This window comes from Zootoca vivipara, chromosome 11, assembly GCF_965207765.1.
Source record: "Zootoca vivipara chromosome 11, rZooViv2.hap1.1, whole genome shotgun sequence".
Lineage (NCBI taxonomy): Eukaryota > Metazoa > Chordata > Lepidosauria > Squamata > Lacertidae > Zootoca > Zootoca vivipara.
The window spans coordinates 32,180,945-32,197,032 of NC_142594.1; positions in this window are offsets into that span (position 1 = coordinate 32,180,945).

The window sequence follows — 16,088 nt, forward strand, 5'->3', positions numbered from 1 at the left end:
CAGTCTAAAATAGATGTGTATAATCATAATATGATAAGCAAGGGTCACTGAATCTTCCATAACAAAACAGTAAATTGCAGTAAATTGAGTATGTATATAGTTCGGATACTTTGTTGGGGGGGGGGAACAGGGCGTCTTTCTTCATCCCTTAACATCTCCCAATTTCTGTGTATGGGGAAATACAGATCCCTCTCCTACCACCACCTATAGGTAAATTGGTTCCCTTGTCTCATCTCACTTCTTATAAACACAACTTTAGGTATTTGCACTATGTAACTCCCTTCCACATAACTCAGAGCTCCTCAATGTGACCTGTTTCCAATGGCACTATTCCCTTATTAAAGCCTTCTGGTAGCTTAGATTTGAGACAGACTTAGGTGGGAGATACACACCAACACTAGCCACAGGATGGACTAATAACAAATATCGTTTATTAAAAGGATATTATTATATTTACACTGGGGTCTTAAATGTGCCTGATGACAGTTTCTAAAGACTCAAGAGACTTACACCACCCTCTAAATGGCTTTTAAGGTGGCTTTTACTTTAAGCCAAATTCTGTAAGCCTCTACCCTAGCCAAAATAACTCATAACACGTTCCAAATGTTGGGAACAATCTGCCTCTAACCCCAAAGCTCTTCCAGTTGTACTTCTGGCTGCTTGGATAGTTTATCTGGTTAAAAACCAAACAAGCAAACAAAAAATGATGGTGTAACCTTTTTGTGGGAAGACATTTACAAAGACTAGCCTCTTAGTCTAACCCAGTCAACAGCAACCTCCTAATCTTCACTAACAAGGAGTTATAGGATAACTTGGTATTTGGCCTCAGCTGTCTACTTTTGCTTCTGCTATTTATGTCTCTTCCTCAAACCTCCCTCATCAACTGGTTTTCCCAACTCCATTTCCCAATTTTCTGAGTTCTAAACTGCTCAATGCACCTCCACAATTCTCCAGCTCCCCCCTCCAAGTCCTGAAAGGCAATGGAGACAGGAGAAAGGCAAATACAGTTTTAATGCTTCTCACTCAACCTTACAAAATGCTACCTGTGGGGTTGGGTTATAATGTCTAAAGAGAGTTTGGTTTGTGGAGCCGAGAAAAGTGCTTAAATGAAACTATTGAAGAATAAGCATACAATATTGAAACCAGAGAATTAAAAACACAAAAAGCATCAATTAAAATCGCTACAACTCCAGTAGAACTATGCATTATCGATGTGCTTAAATAAAAATGTATTCCCCTTCTGTCTGAAAGATAACAGAAAAGGAAGGCTAAGAAGCACCACCACTGAGAAGGCCCTGCCACTCATTCTCAGTCATGTGACCATTCATGCTAGTCGCATGACGAAAAGGTCGAGGATCTTATAACCTCAGAACAGAAGAATATATGTCCATGCAAAGAGGAAAGTTCAACTGATTCAAAAGAAAACAGCTTGCTTTTGATAATGCAAAGTGCTGAATCTGTAAAATTATTCACTGTTGCCAACCATGACCATCCTGTACTGCCATTTAATTGTAATATCTCAGCTGCTTGAAGACTCAAGAAGAAATAACAAACAAAAACAGAACATGTTCCTGCTTCAGAGTAACTTCTGCTGTGAATAAGCCCAGGGACCACAAGGTGGTGCTGATCAGAGAGGCTTTAGGGTTTCAGCAGATAATAAAGTTCTTCAGCTTCAACTCATCATTCAGTACAGTAAGCCCACAATTTACACAGGGGTTACATTCCAAGGATTGTGCCTAAAGCCAGAACCGTGTATAGTCAAAACCATTGGGTGCAATGGCAGGTGGGATTGCCAAAGTCATTTTTTCCCCCAGAACTTCACCCCTTTTCTATTTATTTTCATTTCTTTGCCAAGAGCACAAAGCTGAGTTTGCACAAGTTACATGTGCGTAAGCTGCAGGCTTACTGTGCTGAATATCTACAGCTGTAGACAGGGCCAGATTTAGGTTTGATGAGGCCCTAAGCTACTGAAGGTAATGGGGCCTTATATATGTCTAGCTGTCCTTTGTCAGCAACAAATTGTCACTGTTTTTTTGTATTGAATATATGCTATATGTAATTTATGGACCTAATAGGTATCTAAATAATAATAATAATAATAATAATAATAATAATAATAATAATAATAATTTATTTATTTATACCCCACCTATCTGGCCAGGTCTCCCCTGCACGTAACAAAATATGTATTTTATCAAAGTAAATGTGATATTTTAGGGTGCAGGCCAGCAGGCGGAGCCTACACAACACAAAACACTGTTGCTGTATGTGGAATTTATTTTATTTGTTTTTTATCTTATATTTTGGAAATGTACATCCAGGTGTTTTTTTCCTTTAATTTTTTGGGGGGCCCCTAGAGAGTGGGGCCCTAAGCTATAGCTTGTTTAGCTTATATGTCAATCCGGCACTGGCTGTAGACAGCAGGAAGCCCCAGAAAACAAAAGAGGACACAGCTAAACCGGCTGGGCAGATGTGTGCCAAAGAGGACAGGGTTCCTGCACCTTTAGCAATTGTGCGTAAGCCGAAAATCCTGCTTCTGCATAACTATCTGCCGAAAATCCTGCTTCTGCATAACTATCCAAGGTACAGCTGATCTGCCCTCTTTTGCAGCTCTGCTCTGCTGCAGGAGGGAACTGTTGCAGGCATGTGGCCTAGAGCTATTTTTGAAGAACATGCTTTCACCAGGAATCTGAAGAGACAGACAACTACTTCAGCAAATAAATACAAGGTGTCAAACGATTGAGAAGCCAAGTAGTAAGGGTCCCTTTTCCCCTCGGCAAGGTGTTGAGTCTAATCAAGGGTTAACATGTTCTCTGTTGAAGACTGGAATTGCCACAGCTGTGTTTCCTCACTAGTGGGACTGCCAGCGATCTCAGCCATGAGAGGAATGCAGCTGGGCTCAGTTGTAGGGACTTACCCTTGCCTGAGTGAATATCGGGAGAAACATCTTCTCACTGGAGGGTTGGTCTCAGCTGGAAGTTTGTAGCGCTGGGTATGAGGGGAAACTGCCACTCGGTAGGTGCAAATGGTTGAAATTAGGAAATCCTGGTTTTGAGGAGATCTTCCTAAATTTCCTTCCTGAATTTGAAGTACACAACAGCTTCACTTCTCCTCAGACTTGTATTACCTAAAGCAGGCATCCCCAAACTGCAGCCCTCCAGGTGTTTTGGCCTACAACTCCCATGATCCCTGATCCCTAGCTAACAGGACCAGTGGTCAGGGATGATGGGAATTGTAGTCCAAAACATCTGGAGGGCCGAAGTTTGGGGATGCCTGACCTAAAGCCTCTTTATTTTGTAGGATAGCTACCATCTTGGCCTTTTTGTTCATAATGGTGTCCAGCCCAGGTTTGGGGATTTTTTGAATGTGGTTGAATAAGATCATAGGCATCCCACAACACACAGGATTACATTTGCTGTCATCATACTATCCAAGGCTGAGTACTGTAATTTTACTGGTAATCTGATATTTACTGGTATCGCTTCTCGGCCGTTTCGCTAAGATCAAGTGTATGTGTATGTACTGGTATTCTTTTTACCCGCCATGAATTTTATGGTGATATATATATATATATATATATATATATATATATATATATATATGTGTGTGTGTGTGTGTGTGTGTGTGTGTGTGTCAGTTTAATATATTTATATGATGAAAGATTTATATGATGAAAGCCACCTTTTGTGGGCTTATGGAGCATTGCTCCCTTTGCTGCCTCCTATGGTAGCACTGTTAAAACTGCAAGGATCCTCCTGTGCCAAACTACTAGATATACCAGGTATGGCAATCCTGTGGGAGCATGTGCCCCCTTTCATTGGCTAGGTATTAAAGAAACATGGAGGATTTATTCTGTTGTTGGTGGCATAGCAGGAGGCTCCTTAGTTGTACTCCACTTGCCACTGCTCAAGACTTTATGCCACAGGCATGGCCAAACTTGGCCCTCCAGCCGTATTGGGACTACAACTCCCATCATCCCTAGCTAACAGGACCAGTGGACAGGGATGATGGGAACTGTAGTCCCAAAACAGCAGGAGGGCTAAGTTTGGCCATCCCTGCTTATGGCCATAGTATAATTTTTATGGCATCCCATGAGGCAAGAGATGATTTGGCCTATTTTGCATGCCTGACATTACTTAACACATATTAGTCATGCCTTAATAGTTAAGAAATTGAAGTATGTATTCATGCTTTGCAGAATTATAGCACATCCCCCCCCCTTTTAAAGGTGGCTTAAGTGGATATAGGATGATCCTAAATACCATCTGGAAATATTAGACCAGCATCACCAACCTGGTGTCCATGGGGCCAGAACAGTCTCTTATGACACCTGCAAAAGGTATTGGTAAAAGATTCAACTCAAGAAAATCACAATGCACAAGATGGGGGGAGGGAGAGAAATGCACACACCATTTTGTGTTCCTGTCACTTTTTCTTCTCTTTTAGATGTTTCAGCGATTTGTGTTATGCCACATACTCATGGCATCCATTATGTGTTATGCTGTATATATAACAACACACACACACACACCAGTTATTTTGTGACTGGTACCCCCAACACTTTTCAAAATTCCAAAAGTGACGCCAAAAAGGTTGGCACCCCTGAATTAGACCAAATGCTCAATCTTTTTGGAGGAGTAGGGGCCTCTGAGATCAACAAGTTCAGTGTTATCATGAGGTCCACTTAACTAGGCAGATTTGAGAGGGGATTCATTTTCTTATATCCATTTCTATCTCTTTAAAAAAAGAGCAACTAACCCTAAACAGGTTGTGAATGGATGAGACGACTTATTTATGGTACAGGCATAGTTAAAACTAAGGCAACCTTGTATCGGGAAAATTTTAATGACTAATGTTTTACCATTTTTTTATGTGCTGTAAGCTGCCCAGAGTGGCTGGGGAAAACTAGCCTGATGGGTGGGGGTATATAAAATATTATTATTATTATTATTAATTATTATTATTATTATTATTATTGAGACTTACCTTAGTTGTTGTGAACAATTCCTTATTCCTTGTCCCCAAGTAAATCATCAGTTACCCTACTCTGGACAGCCTCACATAAGTCCCTTAAATGTGTACAGCCACAGACAGATGGGGACAGCTAAGGTTTTAAACAGATGGTTCAAACAAGTAAGCCAAGCTATATGCTGAAGCTGGAGGTGGGATGTTTTCCCAGTGTCCCTGCCAGCGGTGTTTTTCTGGGTCCAGTGATACCCAAGCTTTCTTAAATGTGAAAGAGTGGGCAACAAAGTACTGTAATCTAATCTGCAGACAATGCAGATCTAGGAGCGGCAAGGAAGCACTTGTGAGAGTAGGATTTTAAAAAATCATCATTATTATTTTTAAATGGGAATGCTGGACAAATTGCAGCCTAACAAAACTGAGGGGGGCTCAAAGATATAAGGGGGGGGGAATAGCTCCAATACAGAATTTCTGAGAAATTAATGCATTCATTGGAAAACCGTAAGAAAACTCTGTAAACACTTCTTTCGAAAACTGATTTGGATCACGACCTTGGTGTGAGGAACTTCCTCGAAGAGCTGTCTTTTTTTTAAAAAAAGGAGGAAGACATGAACTGAAGTTATAGATCCTTTAAAGTGCTATAAGGTGTGCCTGCTTGTCTGCACAAGTTGCTATGCTTCCATCAACCCACCACCACCACCTACACACACACACACACACACACACACACACACGGTATGCTGCATTGACAAATATGAACATATCTCTGCAAGCGGTTGTTTGGGTTGCATAAATAAGAACAATTCCTATGTAAAATGCCATATTTCAGGAGCAGAAGCAAATTGGCACTTGACCATATATGGTAACTTGGCTCCAACTTCTATGGTTAGTGGTTATTTGGCCTTATCCTCACTATGTTCTAGAACTGCAGCCAGTGCCCAGAGCCACAGAGTGGGTATGCCTGGCAAGCATGGGCTGAGATGCCAACCACTGGAATGCATTTAATTTACCATTTTTCTTTTTTTTTAATGGCTGCGGCTGGGCTTCCTGGCCAGTCATAAGCAAAGATTCTTCTCTGGACTCTCGCCTGGCTCCAGTGCTTCGTGTTGTGGAAACTCTGGAACTGGTTCAGGATCAATTTGCAGCTGAGCTGTCTCACCATTCTAGGGATCGTTTTCCTGCACAAATTCCAGCAAGATATATATATACAGAGCAGTCTTTTATATGAAATAAAGAGAAAATAACCACTGCCTACAACCGTTCCAGGAATGTCTGCATGGATACAGTCCAAATATAAATAAGGGACTGTCATATACCGGTGTGGTAGACAATATTTAGATATTTTGCTCACTGGCAGCTGATGAAGTATTAAACCTTTGCTCCACATAAAAGACAGCCTTCTGAGAGATAGTTTGTGGTTCTAAAGCAACGACTTTTTGAGATTCCTTTCCCCAGAAACGTTCTGCCTTTTGACTGTCATCAAAGTATGGTAAACTTCGCTGCACTGGTACTGGAGAAATTTATCGGCTGACATCAGACTCTCGGCAAAGGAGCAGATGGCTCATAGCTCAGTTCTAAGAAAGTGCTTTGCACCAACAAGGGGCAAAGTAGAGATAATAGAAACTGATATATATAATGATCTTGTTCGGGTGCAGCTTTCACAGCAATGATAGTGTCAAACTATGAAGTGGAACAGGAAGTAGCTCAAAGAAGAAGCATCAACAAGTGCTAGGATTTGGCATCCATCATAAATGGTTTCGTACCAAGATAGCTGTGTCACACATGCTGATCAAAACAAACAAACAAACAATGATAGAAAGATTTTGCATGTATTCAGATATCAAGAACTGAAAATCAAACGATGCTGGGTAGATTAGTTTGGAATTCTTATCTACTTTGCCCACAGCCTGTCCCTATCCTTTTATTTCAACAATTTATATATAACTTAATTAGTGGTGTCCAGTGGTGTGGTTAAAAAAGAAATGCAGTAAAAAATAAAATCAATTAGAAAGAACCATAAAATTGGAAATACTCAACTTTAAATGTCTGCTGAAATAAAATAAGTCTTCACTAAGTGCAGGAAGTTCAACAGGGAGAGGGCCTGGCTGGTCTCAGCTGAAAGGGGTTTTTCACAACATTGAGCCCACAATACTGGATGTGTGGCTCCTTGTGGATATGAGCCACGTGGAACAACTAACAATGGTTCCCCCGAAGACCTCATTGATTGGAAAGGGATATATGGTAAGAAATCAGTTGGTTCTTAAGTTGTCTGATGCATATATTTTCACACTGTATTCTGGTACACCTTGGGTTCCTTAGAAACATATCATGGAAGATACCCGCACTGAGAAGACCGCTAATGGAGGGAAAGCATTCCTGAAAGAGACCTTGCCTGCAGTTCACAGGTAGGTTCTGCCTCTCGCTTGACATAGGGTGGAAGGGGAAGTGCCCAAGTTTCCCAGCTAGTACTCCATGTGAACTGAGTGTGGACCTTACAATCCCCCTGTAGTGTGCAGGAAATCCATACAAGGTACCCTGCACAGCAAGTTTGGGAAGAATAACAACGTTGATGTAGGGCACTGATAAGCATCTCTACGTTGCATTGCAGGAAGTGGCATTGTTTATCAGAAGAAGAAGAAGAAAACCCTTCAGACCTTTTCTGCACATATTGTTCTTGTATCAAATTACAAGAACCTTAACAGCATGGGTCCAAGATACTTCAAGAACCGCTTTCTCCTTTATATCCCTGCCCAATCACTAAGATCTTTGACGGAGTCACTGTTGCTGGTCCCCCATGGCTTGGATGCATGGCTCCTCTCCACCAGGAGCTGTGTGTTCAGTATTTGAATATGTCGAGGAGCATGAGCAGGGCTGCAACTCACCTCTGACTTCTCTGTATAGAGCCAAAATACTGAAAATGGGTGCCTATGTGTGTAGAGCTGTACATGCATTGAGTACCACCTTTCAGACTTACGGCTGTAGACTGAAGATTGGGGTGGGGTCAGCAGAGCGTGTGACATCAGGGATGGGGACAGCATGAGTGGTCTTACTACACCCAGCTCCACACATCCACTGTATGCCTGGAAAATGTTTGAAAGGGACCCTGAATTGTTTGTGCCTTGGATTGTGGCTTTTGTTTAATTCTAGAAACTGAGGAAGCAATCCTCCCTCCACTTACTTGGGGGAAAGCCCTACTGAACAGAGCAGGATTTCCTTCGGAGTAGACATGATTAGGATTGTGTGGTAATATAGCTCTCTGTTGCGGTGCGGAAGCTTCATATCAATGGGGGGGGGAATGTGGTTTCCTAAGATGCATGGAACCTGCTGCTACAAGACACCCAAGGCCCAATAGCTTGATAGGCTTTGTTCATTGAAAGGGTTTAACTATTTGTCTATGAATCACAGAAATGTCTTCTGTTTAACTCGACTAGTATAAACTCTTTTAGGGCATCTCCACCTTCAACACAAATGCTTCTGGAGAGAAGCCAACAACTAAATATGGCTATGAAGGAGGCATGCAATTGCATAATAGTCATTGGTGGGTGTTTTACATTCAAAAGAATCTGATTCTGGCTACTGTTGGGTACATGACTGAAGACAAGATGGTCTGAACATGTATAGCAAGCCTTGCATTCCTGTATGCCTGTATAATTCATTGAAGAATGTGAAAGTGAAAAAATTGGGAGTGTTGACGTTTGCTTCTTTTTGCAGTGTTAAAAATTCACATACCACAAGTCAATAGCTTCTTGTGGGCATTAAATAAATTCACATGCATCCACCTTAAATTCACAGGCCTTGTGATTTCCTTTCATATTAAGCAGGAGGGGGAAAAAGAGGATTGCCTATTATGCTTCTTCTAAGCTAAACTTTGCACTACATAAGCTTAGTGTGGCATGACGCATTCCTTATCTAAAGATTTTCCATTGTTGGCCTGCATTCCATATAAGGGTAGATAAAAGACTTCTTCCAAGATACTTAGTGTGATGGTTAGCATTTATTGAGCCAAAAGAAAATGAGGTGGCACTTCTCCCTTTTTTTTCCCATTCTGGGAATCATTTTGGTTTTTACACTTCAGCTATTCTACATCAGAGTAGTCTCACTGAACTCAATGGAACCCTATCTGTCTAAGCTAGGAGTGGGGAACCTGTGGCCCCCCATACGGTTTTTTTATATTACATTTATTTATTTAAAATGCCTCAAGTATTGCAAACCATTGTACAGATCAGTCCTCCGGGTGTTAATGGGCTCCAGCTCCCATCAGAATAGCCAATGGACAGGGGTCACCCTGGATAGCTTAGTTGGTTAGAGCATGGTGCTGATAATGCCAAGGTTGCAAGTTAGGTCCCTGTAAGGGACAGCTGCATATTCCTCCATTGCAGGGGTTTGGACTAGATGATCGTCAGGATCCCTTCCAGCTCTACAATTCTATTATTTCTATCACGGGAGTTGTCAAGCAGCAACTGGAGGGCCACAAGTTCCCAACTCTGCTCAATACATATAGGACTGCAGAAAACGATTGCATTTCTGGGGTCCCTGTTTTGTGCTTAGCCCCCAACAGGGACACACAATAAATAAAATTCCAGTTCCAAGCAATTGCCATCATACCACTGGTAATGTGTAACACATGGCGAATATGTAAAACAAGCAGCTAGCTAAGTGCAAAACAATGGTATACTATTGTAGTGAGCCCTCCTAAGGGTGTGATTCTCTACCCAAGAAAACGTTTTGACTACGTCAGACCAACACGGCTACCTACCTGTAACTAGCCTAATATATAGTTTCTTATTTTGAACTTTGGCTTTACAAAAGTGCTACAATTGCTGTGTCTTCAAGGAGCTTTTGTCATCCCCTTATTACATGTGGTACACATTTATTTCGTTGCTTTCCACATTCGTTATTGGATATACACTACTGCTACACATAGAGGTCACACAGCATTCATTTAAAGCACATGACTTTCCCCCAAAGAATCCTGGGAACTGTACACACGGGCCAGTGTGGTAGTGTGGTTAGGAGCGGTAGGCTCGTAACCTGGGGAACCGAGTTCACGTCTCCGCTCCTCCACATGCAGCTGCTGGGTGACCTTGGGCTAGTCACACTTCTCTGAAGTCTCTCAGCCCCACTCACCTCACAGAGTGTTTGTTGTGGGGGAGGAAGGGAAAGGAGAATGTTAGCTGCTTTGAGACTCCTTAGGGTAGTGATAAAGCCAGATATCAAATCCAAACTCTTCTTCAGGCATCCCCAAACTTCAGCCCTCCAGATGTTTTGGACTACAATTCCCATCTTCCCCGACCACTGGTCCTTTTAGCTAGGGATCATGGGAGTTATAGGTCAAAACATCTGGAGGGCTGCAGTTTGGGGATGCCTGCTCTTCTTCTTCTACTTTAACCGTCACAGAGCTACACTTCTCAGTACCCAACCCCCCCCCTACAATTTCTGGTATATTTTGACAGAGGTCATGTGTTTTACATGTGTTTTATATTGTTATAGATCTGGGGTGCCAGAGTCTGGGATGCAAAGGTGCTCATAATTCTAGGAAGTTAGTGAATGTTAGTAATTTTACTAAGGGGGGGGGTATTGAAGGGAAAATATAAGCAGCTGCAGCAGTTCTCCTGAACTCTGCCAAACACGGAAATTCCTGGGTTTACCCTATGCAAACTAGCCAAGCTGGGCTAGCTGAGTGCACGCCATTGAGAAACAATGGCCAGTCATCAACACATCAAAGAAATATTCCTTGGATCTGTGCAAAACAAGGGTTGCCAAGATTACCGGGGCAGTGTGTGTGTGTGTGTGTGTGTGTGTGTGTGTGTTGTCACACAGCAAAAAAAGGTGTCCCTTTTAAAACAGAGATGTTTGGAGAAGAGAATGACCTGCTTAGCAAAGGTTCTTGGGAAGGAGAAAGGAAGGGACAGAATTCATGGCAGAGACCATGCGGGGCAGAACCATATTGACAGGCTGGGACAGGAGCACAGGAACCGTGTCTAGGATGCCTTGAACTCCACTGCTGCGCTGCTCAGGGGTGGGGAGGCAAGCCCCTGCTGAGATGTGAACGCTGTAAACTCTGCACTTTCCTCCATCGAAAGCTTCCAGTGTAAACAATACTTCTTTTTTTAAAAAAAACACACACACAGCAGTCTCCGTCGTGTCTTGATTCCCAATGGAACGCAACCCTGGGTGAGCTCCTGGAACCCCTGGGATCTTGCTACTGCTTGGCAGAGATTGAGGTGTGTGTGTGTCGCACAACCTTCCTAGCAATAGGTATGGTGTGCATGCTGCCTCACATACCAAGTTTTTCTCCTTTTCTCATAACTAGAACCTGTGGGCATCTGTTGAAGCTGAATGTTGGAAGATCCGGAACAGATGAAAGGAAGTTCTGTACTTCTTCATGCAGCACCTAGTTAAATTATGGAACCTGCTCCCACAGGAGGCAATGATGGCCACCAGCTTGGGTGGCTTTAAGAGGGTGATTAAACTCAGTGGAGGACAGGGCTCTCAATGATAACTCTAGCCACCATGACTATGTTCTAGGTTCACCATCACAGCCAGCATGCCTTTGAATATAAGTTGCTGGGAGTTGCAGGTAGGCAGAGTGTTGTTGCATTCATGAATTCTTCATGGAGGTTTCACAAAGGCATCTGGGTTGGCCACTGTGAGAACAGGATGCTGGACTAGATGGACCATTGGCCTAATCCAGCAGGCTCTTCTTGCATTCACATGATGCTAATGTCAAGCATGTCTTGTTCTGTTTGGTACCTGTTTGCCAGACTGAGAAACTCTAGGTGTATTTACTTGAACTTCACAGAATACCAGTGCACTATGATACTTTTGACTTATTATGCATGTGTGTGTGTGTGTGTGTGTATTTTCTAGAAATGCTGCATTACAAATGCTGCTCAGTTAAGTGGAGGATACAACAATATGGCGGTAAAGAAAAGAAAAAGGGTACATTTCCGGTGCATTGCAAAAGGTGCAACCAAACAAGACCACACCGAAATATTCCTGAGTCAGCAAAAATAACGTTGCATTGAAATACACAGCCTTGTTCTCAGCCAAATGGTTCGCACCAAGTCTTCTCACTGAATGCAAAGGGAATTTCTGAAACTCTGCAGGCCCAAAGCTGAAACCTGAAATAGTTAAAAAAAATATTGTAGGCACAAATCACATTTCCACCAAGTGCAAGTAGTCAGCTGTTATTGTAGGTCACTAAGATACAATGAATTATTTTCTGCAGTTCGTGGAAAACATTAGGCAGCTGTAATAAAGTCAATGGCATTTCCTTCCTAACTGAAGCATTTGCTTCAGCAATCCGCCTGTTTTGCTTAAACGCCATTTCATGCTTGATAAAATTTCATGGAGTTTCTCTTTTACTTTTTAAAGTTCTACTTCCCTTTTTCCTCAGACCAAAACAAAATGTGGAGAAATAAAAATCAAATGCTGCTTCTCATCAAAGGGTGGAAGTCCTGAATTAAATAAACTGAAGAGGAAAGAGAGATGTCTTATTGAGGAGTGTATATGGAGAACCTTACTGAGAAAGAATGCAAAAAATTATAAATCCTTAAAATAAAACACCAAATGAAAGAAGCAGCATACGCTTACAATATGAACATCTGTTTCATCGTGTTTGTCATTATTATTTTTACATCTGCCTATTGTCAGCTTCCTATTTCCCTGTTGTTCCCCCTATATATATATATATATATTTGATTTTGCAATGAATCAAAGAATACACATTTCCAATCTGTTTAACTCCATCTAAGAATTAACCTTTAATTGATCAGAAGATTGCAGATTTCAACACATGGGTTTCTTTAAGAAAGGAATGTTAAGGGTACCAAGGATTCTAAGCAGGCAAATTAAAAGGGGGCAAGGGTTAAATTTGATAGCAATGCTTCTTGTGAGGTATCTAGCTAGACAGCCAGTTCCTACAACCCTCCAGTCTCCAACAAATGCTGAGGGTAATGTTGCCATTAGGTTCACCTGTAAACAACGTTGTCAGCTGTGTCCAATAGGGAGTGAACAAAACAGAACTAAAAAAGGCAGAAAAGTACTTTGCTAATAGTGCAGATTGACAGACCATATAAACAAGACTCATGCATATCAAATCAAATATCTTTATTGTGGTCCACAGACCCACAAAACAGTTTCAAAACAAGATACAGTTAAAACAACCAAACAACAGGCGAAAGAGACCGAGGTAGTCATTTTGTTATGTCTAGAGCGTGATGTTTCTTGCGACCTCCGAAAGAAACTTTGCCACGGTCAGTGTAATATCAATTGACCTATACTCCAGAAGGTATTTAATACGGGAGGCTTCAGATTTTCCCGGCAAATTTGCTAGTGAGGGTTTGATCAGTTGATCCCTTGCTTGCTCATACTGCCCACAATGGAGTAGGATATGGTTCATGCAATCGACGTCCTGAGAACATAAACAAAGCCTATTCTGGTAGGGGATGCCTCTCAGTCTACCATTTAGAACTTCTGACGGAAATACATTTAATGTAGCTTTGGTAAATAAACGCCAATAGGTGGGTACGGACAAATTCCTAAGATATGAGGCTAACTGAAAGTCGTGCCCATATTGGATTCCAGCTGTTGTCGGGCCACGGATTACATTGGATCTGGATTGGACTCGTGCATATGGAAAATCACACAATCACAAGATACTTGTAGTCCTGAGATATGGTCCATGATATTGTTCCTCCCCTAAGCTTCATGTATGGATCCCACAGTTCCCAACCGTATGCACACCTTTCTCAATTTCCCATTTCTTTTAAAAATGCTTTCACCTACAATCCCACAGAGAGAGTAATTGTGATGTACTATACGCATGTATAGCATTGGAATGCAAAATAACGGGGAGGAGGGGACTCCAGGGTCAAGCATGCAACCTCCAGCCCCTCATCAGACAATAAGACCCCCCCCTCCCAGCCTCACATGTGAGGAAAGACAATACCATACTTTAAACACTCATAAACCTACAAACAAACACACCCCTTCTTGCATTTTGCTCACTGTTAAGGATGTTTTGCTACTTGCCCAACAGATATAGTATGGACTGCTTTCTTTAATTGCCTAATTTTATATTGTTGTTGTTTAGTCGTTTAGTCGTGTCCGACTCTTCGTGACCCCTTGGACCATAGCACGCCAGGCACTCCTGTCTTGCACTGCCTCCCGCAGTTTGGTCAAACTCATGTTCGTAGCTTCGAGAACACTGTCCAACCATCTTGTCCTCTGTCGTCCCCTTCTCCTAGTGCCCTCAATCTTTCCCAACATCAGGGTCTTTTCCAAGGATTCTTCTCTTCTCATGAGGTGGCCAAAGTATTGGAGCCTCAGCTTCACGATCTGTCCTTCCAGGGAGCACTCAGGGCTGATTTCCTTAAGAATGGATAGGTTTGATCTTCTTGCAGTCCATGGGACCCTCAAGAGTCTCCTCCAGCACCATAATTCAAAAGCATCAATTCTTCGGCGATCAGCCTTCTTTATGGTCCAGCTCTCACTTCCATACATCACTACTGGGAAAAACCATAGCTTTAACTATACGGACCTTTGTTGGCAAGGTGATGTCTCTGCTTTTTAAGATGCTGTCTAGGTTTGTCATTGCTTTTCTCCCAAGAAGCAGGCGTCTTTTAATTTCGTGACTGCTGTCACCATTTGCAGTGATTAAGGAGCCCAAGAAGGTAAAATCTCTCACTGCCTCCATTTCTTCCCCTTCTATTTGCCAGGAGGTGATGGGACCAGTGGCCATGATCTTGGTTTTTTTGATGTTGAGCTTCAGACCATATTTTGCGCTCTCCTCTTTCACCCTCATTAAAAGGTTCTTTAATTCCTCCTCGCTTTCTGCCATCAAGGTTGTGTCATCTGCATATCTGAGGTTGTTGATATTTCTTCCGGCAATCTTAATTCCGGCTTGGGATTCATCTAGTCCAGCCTTTCGCATGATGAATTCTGCATATAAGTTAAATAAGCAGGGAGACAATATACAACCTTGTCGTACTCCTTTCCCAATTTTGAACCAATCAGTTGTTCCATATCCAGTTCTAACTGTAGCTTCTTGTCCCACATAGAGATTTCTCAGGAGACAGATGAGGTGATCAGGCACTCCCATTTCTTTAAGAACTTGCCATAGTTTGCTGTGGTCGACACAGTCAAAGGCTTTTGCATAGTCAATGAAGCAGAAGTAGACGTTTTTCTGGAACTCTCTAGCTTTCTCCATAATCCAGCGCATGTTTGCTATTTGGTCTCTGGTTCCTCTGCCCTTTCGAAATCCAGCTTGCACTTCTGGGAGTTCTCGGTCCACAAACTGCCTAAGCCTGCCTTGTAGAATTTTAAGCATAACCTTGCTAGCGTGTGAAATGAGCGCAATTGTGCGGTAGTTGGAGCATTCTTTGGCACTGCCCTTCTTTGGAATTGGGATGTAGACTGATCTTCTCCAATCCTCTGGCCATTGCTGAGTTTTCCAAACTTGCTGGCATATTGGGTGTAGCACCTTAACAGCATCATCTTTTAAAATTTTAAAAAATTTAAAATTTAAAATTTAAAATTTTATATAACTTTCTTAAATATGGCCCTGTGCAGTTATCTCTTGGGGGGGGAATCAAAGTATTGATAGCAACTGGCAATTCTTGTTCATGTTCTCCTGTTTGCTTTGATTTATGGATTGAACTGAAAGGAAGAAGGCTCTTTTCTGCTGCATAAATGCCTTCCCCCCTTCTGCCATTGTAGCAACACCACCTAGTCATACCAAATTGGCTAGGTGACACCTCAGCCCAGAGCCTTATAGACAAGTAAAGACCTTGTCATTGGCATTTTATACAGTAATTTGTTTTCAAGTCATGTTGCCATGGGGCATCCCAGTATTTTCTGTGCTGTTCCTGCCAGCATGCTAAAGTCTGCAAGAATATAACTGACACTTTTGACAGGCAGTAAATATCATGCAGCCCCATCAGAGCTTAGAAGACTTACGTTAAGAGGAAAACATTTCTGGACGTGAAGTTAGCAAAACAAAACAAAACAAAAATACTCCCACTTTAACATTTTTTTGTGTCATGAAGCTAAGAATTAATCGTGTCTTCTTGGCTGACAGGCCTACAAGCTTAATCTTGGATTTGAGGCCCAGCAGATGG